Below are 10,246 nucleotides of genomic sequence, written 5' to 3' on the forward strand. Positions count from 1 at the left end.
TCCTTCATCTAGGGGTCTTTTCTAATTTTTAGAAATTGGTTTTTAGTTTATTCAAAAATTGTAGCTGCTACTAATTTTCAAGCTAGCAATTAAGTCGTAGGATTCTTTTTAGAGTCTTAGAAGTTTTCACATCTCTTTTGGAGTAGATTTAAAGATGATCATTTTTAAAAAAATAAAATGAATTTTTAAAAACCCTGTTAAATAAGGAAATTCTTTGTTGTAATTAATAGCCTTAATTTTTCTTGTAATAGTAGAGTAATGAGAATAGAGAATAAAGAACAATCAATTCCATCTTTGGTGTTGATCAATGTTTTTGGTTGCTTATCACTAATGATGAATGTTTGATTCTAATTTAGGTATATTCAATATATCAAATTGATCCAACAATATCAAAATGAAATTTGATGAGTAACATAAAATAAAATAAATTCTAGGTTGTTAATCAAATCAACTTGAAGTTAAGTTAGAATTATATAACTAATAAATGAAAATAAAGGAGAAAGATAACATGTCCTTGGAAATGTTGGATTCTAAATATAACTAGCTAGATCAGAAGAGGTCAAAAAGTTTTTCACATATTACCTAGATGTGAACACTTTTGTAGACAAAATTGCATACACAATTTTTGTAGTTGCATGAGTTGAACTTGGGTGCTAATGTAGATTCTAGAATTGATTCCAAGCATCAGGATCGTAAAGGAATATGTATAGGACTTAAGCAATAGATGAGGTTGCTAAAATAGGAAAAGACGCTAGTGACCCTCTAAGAATACGTGTTCCAGTTAACACTTAAATAAAGTGCTACACTATGGGCTCCTTTATAATTAACAAAAAAAATATAAGAAAAATTTAGATGAGCTTTAAATTTTTGTCTTTTGATAGTTTCATTTTTTTGGTGAACATTTTTCCCAATTCACTTGTTTTGAGTACTCTTTCAAATTTGTTATCCCTGACCATAGTTGAATTGTAACAAAATCAAGACCAAGTTCTTTTAAGAGTATTTTTTTTTTATTACATTAGGATTGGTTAGTAGTTTGAGTTACATGGATCCATACTTATTATCACTTTCTAATATTTTAATTTTTATATAGAAAAGTTACAAGAGTAACTAAGTAGTATGCATAAGAACATATGAAAATAATGACAACTTTTTAACAAAAAAAATAAAAATGATAGACAAAGAGGAACTTATGATAGGATTTTAGAGATCTCTATGATCCATGATTTTAGTGTGTAATAAAATTTATATATCATTGATGCTACTTCATGCTCTTTTCTCAAGATATAGCTTTACCTTATCTATTCCTAGCTTACTAGTTCCCTATAATTTTCTTCCATAGGTCTTTGATTATAGTAATTTTAAAGCCCCAATAATTTTACCATCGTAGACACCTAAAATTGTCCAAATCCCTTTTTCATGACCAATTAAATAGATATTTATTATTTATTTAATTACCCTAACTTTAATCAAATAAATTTACATTTATTTAATTATATTCATCTTTCCTTGATTTAAACGAACTTAGGTTTATTTAAATCCTAGCCTATCTCCCACCCCACTTGCATCTTAACCCATTCACTTTAACTAAGTAAAGTACTTCGTTTACTTAATTAATCCTTTGCTAATCCCACTTGGAATTAAATATTTAATTTAATCCTATTTGAGCACATGGCTCCTAACTTTAACCCTCACCTAGCCTCACTTTCCTAACCTAACCCATCCTTCTAAACCTACCCACTACATAATCCCACTTACTTTTCCTAATCAACTTGCTAATCCACTTTTAATCCTAAGTGTGTGCTCACACATGTGTGAGGAACACTTACACTTCCCACACCCCTCATGCCTTCCACACCTCTTACATGTTTTCCCCCCCTTCACATGAGAATCAAGGTGTCTCACACGTGTGAGAAACCATGCTTCTCACACCTCTTACACCTATCATTGACCTATCACATCAAAGGTTGCTCACACATGTGTGAGCATCTTCCCCCCTTTGAATGATCAAAAACCCTAATCCACATGGAGTCCACTTGGTCTCCACCTCAGGGACACCTCATTGATCCTGAGAGATACTAGCCCTTCATCTTGCATTGAATCTCAGCCGTCTGTTTCATCTCATTTCCTATAAAAGGAGAGCCCTCTCCTCATTTTCAAGAGACACTATCTAGCCCATTGTTATGCTGTAGGATTTGTGAGCAACCACATCCCACAACAATGAAATCATCAACATCTTGGTGATTTTGTGAGGTTTGCATTAGTGCTATTTTGAATGGTTTAAGCTCTTTTAATTTCATGTCACCATTATCTACATGTTGTCTTTCATATTTGAGGTTTGCATGAACATGTAGGAATAGGCTTTCATTGTTTATTGTTTATTCCCTTGGTTATGTAATACATTTTGGCATGCTTAGTGGGACCCACTTCACGGGTTCAAACTAACCTTCTAATGTGTTTTTGAGTTTATGTGTGAGTTTTCAAGCCTGTAGGTTGAAGGCTTGCACATGGAGATCAAGTTTCATGAGGAGCCTATAATCAAGCCATAAAGTCCATTATTGCGCTTGAAGCACATAAGGGAATTTTTTTTAACATATAACACCCTATAGTTTTTATTTCTCTATTTTCAAGTTGTAGGAGTGTATATACGTTGAGTATACTTCGCTACTAGTGGAAAAATAGAAAACTAAAAAAAAAATTCTATATTTGTTGATAGGTAAATAGATTTTAAAAAAATGGGGTTTGCTTTGTCTTATTTCATCTTGTTTGTGTTTTTTTTTATAGAAAAAAAAAGTGTATTGTCCAAAGTCTACATAGGAAAAAAATATATATATATATAAAAAAAAAAAAAAAATTCAAAAAAAAAAAAAATAAAGTTATTTTTGTTGTGTAAGTTTGGCACCCTTAGGCAGTGCTTGCGAGCGCCGCCCTCGCTCCCTGCTCCCCGCACAACCCTACAATCTCCTCCCTCTTCTTTCCTCCTGCCACCTCCACCAAACTTTGCGTATCATGGCTGCCTCCCCTGCATTGCTACCTCCCTCTGCGCCACCTCTTCTTGCGACTCAAACCCTCGGCTCTGCACTTCCTTGTTGCCAAAACCCTTCTGCCCTCCTTGTGCCGCTGCACCCGCTCGGCACCCCGCCTCTCCACTGCGACCTTTTTCCCGCTCAACCCTTGCTGTTATTTTCCCCACCTCATCGTTGAAACCCTCTACTCAGCCATGACTCCTCCCTCATGTGGCCGACCCTGCACCTCTCGGGACCACCACTCAACCCCCCACCTGTGAACTCCACCACCGCGAAACCCCCGCATCTCTCCTCCCTTCGCCGTTGCTTCACCCGCTCACCCTCGCTTTTCCCTGCTCCTCCGCCCACCCTCCCAAGGGTTAGCAATATTAAGTTAAACTCGACAGTTCTTTGATAATAGTTAAAATCTTGAGTTGGTTTTAGATATAAATTAATCCATGTGATAGTTGTAGCATATATATAGATTAAGAAACTGGTTAATCAGTATAAAGAATCATTTTAAAAAAATTTTTGCTATTTAGTTTGAGCTTATAGTATTGATCTTATTTTAAAAAATAAAATGTATCTATTTTTAAATAAACCATCTAGCTTTGACTTTTTTTAGCAAAAATAAAAATAAAAATTTCTTGACGTGCATCTATCTATCAAATTTAACCCCACAAGTCATAAATGTCATCACTACACAAGCATTCCACATGCCCTTCTAGGCCATAAGGAGAAACCTTCAGTTTTTTGCTCATAACTTGAGCATACAAACTCCGTTTTCGAAAAATGAGATATCGTTGGAAAGTTGATTTTGAGCCCATCGTGATAGTGCTAGTTTCATGAGATTTTGATGCTATTTAGATCCCTATTTTTTCTATCAAAGACCAATTTTTTTTGTTAACACTTTCCTTGCAAGGTTTCACATTTGTCATACATTTTTGATGCCCTAACTTGTGTTTTTGCAAGGATATTTTCTCACTTGTGCATTGCAGGTTGGAAAATTCTAGAACTCACTAACCATATTGCTTGTAGGTTTTACTTTAAGTTTGTTTTGGGAATGAACTTGTATGCTTAAACACTTGTCTTTGAATGAATGGTTAAATGCTAAAACAAACCAAACTCGATCTTGAATGCACAGTTAATTGAACAACACTTTTTCTTTGGAATAAATGATAACACAATCTTGAATGTCTAAGGATCAACGAACATTACAATACACATTTAAATTTGGTGCTTAAAACGAACAATCACCCAATCTTGAATGCATAATGGAATTGATTCTTTCCTTATCAAATTTGCTTATGTTGATGATGCTCAATTTAATTTCTTCTTGACAAATCTATGCTTTTATTTATGTTGACGACGATTTCAAGTTGGAAAGAACATTGTATGCTATAAATATGTGTGTCTTCAAAGTAGATTACAAAACCTAAAGCTTCATTGGGAAAGAACGCATGTCTTTTAAACCCCGAGGCCACTTACGTATTCTCTCCCCTCGTGCCTTGGGGTGATCTTGGGTGCACAAGAAATAAGTGGTCTTGTTTTTATTTTTTTTAGTAGGCCTGCTTTGGGATTTCATCACCCCTTGGGATGACCTCAACTCCAGTGTTCTGGCAAAGTATAAAAATCGGGAGGTGAATCAAAGGAAACCTCTCTTGGAAGTAAAATCTTGTCACTCTTGGCTAAGCCCCAAAGAACTTTATACCTTTGGGAAGTGAAGGAGGAGATTTGGGTTACCGTCTCCCCCTGGTTGTGTGGCATTATTTTCTTTCATCTATAGATTTGGGCCTCATGTACCTTGCATCTATCGAGGATGCCCTCTAGTTGATCCTTGTATATCCTAGTTGAAACCTTAGAGGATTGTTGGTGTGTTTGACGTTCTTGAGTGTTTGAAAACCTCCCTAGTTGAAGGGGACACACTGTTTACACTTGCCTTGTTTATATTTCATTGTTTGATTTTGCATCTCAAATTTGAAAAAACCCAAAAACATCATATAACATAAAAATCCAAAAAACATCATAAAAGTTCAAAAATTTGAAAAATAATAATTTCAAAAACAACAAAAACAAGTCTTAGTTTAAGTCCTCTTAGTCAAGTTGTCCACATCAATTCCACATCACTTCTTCTTTCCATCAAATTCATCACCCTCATACATCTCTTGTCTTAATCATTCAAACCATTCCTTGAAGTCTTCATCATCTCTATTCGTCCAAATCATTTCCTCATCTTCCTAATCATTCAATCTAATTCATAATCTTCATCCTAGTCATGGAGCATAATCCACATCACACTTCAATTTCCTTATCCAATTCTTCATACTCATCCTTCTAATCCATTTCCTTGTCAAATTCAGTCATTTCTAATCAATTCTTAATTCAATCCATTTACATCTTCATCCATAATCAATCGTTCTAATTTCATTCATCCAAGTCTCCTTCTAATTCAACTTTGCATCACATCTTCTACTTTGGACATAGGAGCACTATCCTAAACATTGGACTTTCATTCACATCTGACATTCACTTGTTTGCAATATCATAGGGTTTTAATCAAATCAAACCAAACCCCTGTCCAATCAATATCATTATCAAATCAAATCATATCAACTCAACTCAAATAAAATCAAATCCAATATCAAATCAAATCAATACCAAGTCAAATCCATTTCAAATCAAATTGACACAAAGTCCAAAATTGCTCCTAGTCCCAATTTCATCTTTCATTCATCATCAAATCTTTCATCATTCTTTGTCTAAGATCCATGGATAAGAATTGGCCTAATCAAATGGTTGACAATCTTCACAGACAATATGGAGTTATACCTCGCTTTCAACCTACATATCAAATCAATCCTCAAAACTTCATATCCAATTCATATCCATCTCATGTTCATTATTCTTCTACCTTTGACAAGGAAAATCCACCTCATTATCCTTCAACCAATTACAATTCCATGCATAGCCCACACAATTCCACAAGTAGAAATGCCATGGCCAAAGAAATTGAGGAACTAAAGAATTCTATCTTGAGCCTAGAAAATCAATAGAAAAAGTCCACCTTCCATGACATATTTTTCGAAGACCATAGTCCTCATGTCCCATCCAACCCAAATCCTCCATGCAATTCCCCATACTTTGAGCTTAATGTCAAAAACCATCACCCCAATCCCCCACCCATAGTTCCACCTTCAAACAATCCTAATCCTCCAAAAACATCATCCCCACATTGTAATAGGTTTTTCTCACCCAAATTCTTGTCTAAGTACAAAATTCAAAATAAAGTGATCCAATCACCCAAAGTCATACCCCCAATTCCATCTCAAGACCTTCCTCCATGTTAGGAATAAGGTGTCTCAACCTTGTATAATTCCTATTCTTATTATTATTTGTTTTGTAAAATGTATTTTTGCAAATAATATGTAAATGTGAGTGTACATGTCTAGTTGGCATGTTGATCACTTACATGTGTCGGCATCTTGAAGTGTGTGAAGGAGATCATGGCTGAAATGGTTATGACGGATTCCTATGACGCGTAAGAGCTATTTAAGGAATGAGCTATGACAGGTGTAGGAGCATCTTATGACATGAGGCCTATTTGGGCGCTCAAGAATGAGTGGTTGGTGTGTGTAAGAGAATATGCCAAAAATAGGTTGGTATGACGCATTCCCTTACACTTCTCTTCTGACCGCTATTTTTGGCGGATTCTATGACAAGCTGTCATTGCTTATTCAAGGGATGGACACCCTTTTCTTGGTATTGGATGTACATGTGGCATTGTGCATGTTTCTTGGTGGTTGAGCCATGAAAAATGCCCAACTCCTTTGTGGGCATGTTGTTGGGTCTTAAGATGTTCATAAAAGGAGTATTGCATGTTGTAATGCAATAGTGTGATAGATGAAAGTTTGCAGGTACTGAGGTGCTGCTGGAGTCTTCTATTGTTGCTATTGAACTTGCATTGCAAGTGTATTGTAATCTTGTGCTGAAGATAATACATTGTGCAAGTTCTGGAGGGGTGGGGTTGTTTTACCGAAAGGTTTTTCCCCACCGAAAAATCTTTGTGTTATGTGTTCTTTCTCTATCTGTTTTCTGTATGTATGGTTGGCTACAATATTGTTTTTTACATGATATTGAATCTGCAAGTGTAGAAGATTTTTAAAAGGATTTGCACCATACTTTCCTTATGAGATTAGTGTAGGAAGCTGTTTCCGCACCTGAGTTTCCTTACAAGTGGTATCAGAGCTTGATCAACTTTTGATCCTAGTTGTTGGGTAGGGTTTTTTGAGCTAATCTCAAGTTGAGTGGGAGTCTTGTGCAGAGCATCCTAAATCTTATTTGCAGATTAAGATGACAAGTTCATCATATGGAAGAATGGAGGTGGAGAAATTTAATGGCACTAATTTCGAGTTGTGGAAACTCAAGATGGAAGATATGTTGGAAGATTGTGACCTATGGGAAGCGACTACAAGCACTACAAGAATAGCAACTATAACTCAAGCAGATTGGGATATCAAAGATCGTAAAGCTAAGGGTCTCATAAGACTCTGTTTAACCGATGCAGTCCTTCTGAATGTTCTAGATGAGAAAATCACATATAGTTTGTGGGAGAGACTTGGGGCCGTGTATCAGGCCAAATCTTTGGTGAACAAGTTGTTCCTGAGGAAGAAGTATTCTCTGCAAATGGAGCAAAGTGGATCCTTAATAGATCATTTAAATGCATTTAATCTGCTAGCTGCACAGTTGACATCTACTGGTGTCAAGTTAGAGGAGGAGGATCGTTGCTACACACTTTTGTGTTCTTTATCGGATTCATGGGACCATCTTGTGATGGCTCTCGAAAGCACATTAGTCACCTTCAAAATGGATGATGTGGTGTCTTCACTGCTATCAGAGGAGATGTGGAGAAAGGCTTCCGTTTTGAAAAAAGAAGCCCTTGCTGTTCGTGGGAGATCCACAAAAAGAGGAAAGAAAAATGACAATAAGTTTGACAATAAGGGTAGATCCAAATCTCGTGGGAAGTCAAAGACTTCCAATAAGTCCAAGGCAAAATGTTGGAACTATGAAAAGACTGGGCACTTCTGTAAAGACTGTAAAGAGCCTAAGAAGAAGAAGAAAGCCTCAGATTCTGGTTCTGAAAAATCTCAAGAAGATGGCGATGCATTCATCGTAGCTTTGGCAGCCCATGCATCTGATGATGTGTGGTTGGTTGACTCGGGTGCATCTTTTCACATGACCTCTCATTGAAACTAGTTCTCAAGATATGAAGAGTTCGATGGTGGAAAGGTGTACTTGGGTGATGATTCTCACCTGAAGATAGTTGGATGCGGAAGGGTCACTATCAAATTTCTTGATGGACGAGTAAAGGGAATCAATGGAGTTATGCACATTCCAAGCTTGGCACAAAACTTATTATCTGTAAGTATGCTGAACGATGTAGGTGTGCAAGTTGTTTTTTTGAAAGAAGGATGTAAGATGATTAGAGGATCGATGGTGCTTGCTAAGGGTACTATGAGAGGTACTTTGTTTTAGCTAGATGCATGTATTCCTCTATGTAACAGTTATTCATCCTCACCATCTGAATGAGCAATGAAGAATTCTGTGGTTATTGGTTCTGATGACAATGCAAACACTTTGGAAGGAAAGCTTCCTGCAGAAAAGACAATGTCGTGGCATATGAGACTTGGCCACATTGGTGAGAAGGGTCTCAGAACCCTGAAAAAGAAAAATCTCGTTGAGGGGTTAAATGATTGCAATCTCGAGTTCGACTTCTATGAACACTGTGTATATGGTAAACAAAATCATGTTCAATTTTACTCTAGTTCTCACAAATCTTCTGATGTTTTGGATCTTATTCATTCTGATGCATTTGGTCCTGTAAAAGTTCCTTCCATCTCCAAGTCTGTAATTTTTTGTATCTTTCATAGATGATTACAGTAGAAGGACATGGATTTATTTCCTTAAAAGTAAGACACAAGTCTTTAGTCGATTCAAGGAATTTAAAGTCCTTGTAGAGAATCAGACTAGTAAGAAGATTAAGTGTGTGAGAATTGACAATGGTGGTGAGTTTTGCTCAACAAAGTTTGAATAGTTCTGTAAAGAACAAGGTATCGAGAGGCATAAGACAACTCCTTATACCCTGGAGAAAAATGGAGTTGCAGAGAGAATGAACAAGACATTGATGGAGAAGGCTAGGAGTATGCTTAGTGGAATTGGTTTAGAAGAAAGGTTTTGGGCCGAAGCTGTGGCCACTGCTTGCTATCTGGTTAATAGATCTCCTACATCAGCTCTTGTTGGTAAGACACCTATGGAGGTGTGGTCTGGTAAGAAGCCTTCAATTAGACATCTTCATGTTTTTGGTTGTGAAGCTTATGCATATGTTCCAAAGGAGAAAAAGATCTAAGTTGGAAAACAAAGCTGTTAAATGTATTTTCATCGGGTACAGTGCTGGTGTGAAAGGATACAAGCTTTGGGATCTTGTGACTAGTAAGGTGTTGTGTAGCAGAAATGTTATTTTTAGAGAGCTAACATCTTCTCCTATTGTGCTACAACCAGATGAAAAAGAAAATAAAAAAGATGTTGTTCAGTTGCCTCCTACCCCTGAGAAGACTGAACAGAGAGACCATGTTGGGTCTAATGATGAGGAGAGCTATAGCAGCTTTGATAGTTCAGAAGAAGAGGAAGAACAACCTCAACCTCAGCCCTTGAGGAGATCCACGAGAGAAAGAAAACAACCAGAAAGGTTTGGTTATTCCATGTTAGATTCCAGTTGTGCTTTTGCTTTGATTACTAACACTAATGAGCCTAGATCTGTGAAAGAGGCTTTGGGCATGGAAGATGTAGGTTCTTGGATTCAGGCTATGGATGATGAGATGGCTTCATTAGAGAAAAAAAAAACATGGGACCTTGTACCTTTTCCTAAAGGGAGAAAACCTGTTGGCTGTAAATTGGTGTTCAAGAAGAAATTTTGTGCAGATGGCAGTGTTGAAAGGTACAAAGCTAGATTGGTTGCAAAGGGGTATTCACAGGTAGAGGGAATAGATTATAGTGAAATATTCTCTCCTGTTGCAAAGTTGACATCCATTAGATTTTTGTTATCTCTTGCTGCATCATATGATTTAGAGATAGAACAGATGGATGTGAAGACAACTTTCCTTCATGGTGATTTGGAGGAAGAGATTTATATGTCACAACCTGAGCACTACATTGTTAAAGGTAAAGAATCCTTTGTTTGCAGATTGAAG

This window comes from Cupressus sempervirens, chromosome 2 (assembly GCF_028749045.1).
Source record: "Cupressus sempervirens isolate cs-2001-9-10 chromosome 2, ASM2874904v1, whole genome shotgun sequence".
In the NCBI taxonomy this organism is placed as follows: domain Eukaryota; kingdom Viridiplantae; phylum Streptophyta; class Pinopsida; order Cupressales; family Cupressaceae; genus Cupressus; species Cupressus sempervirens.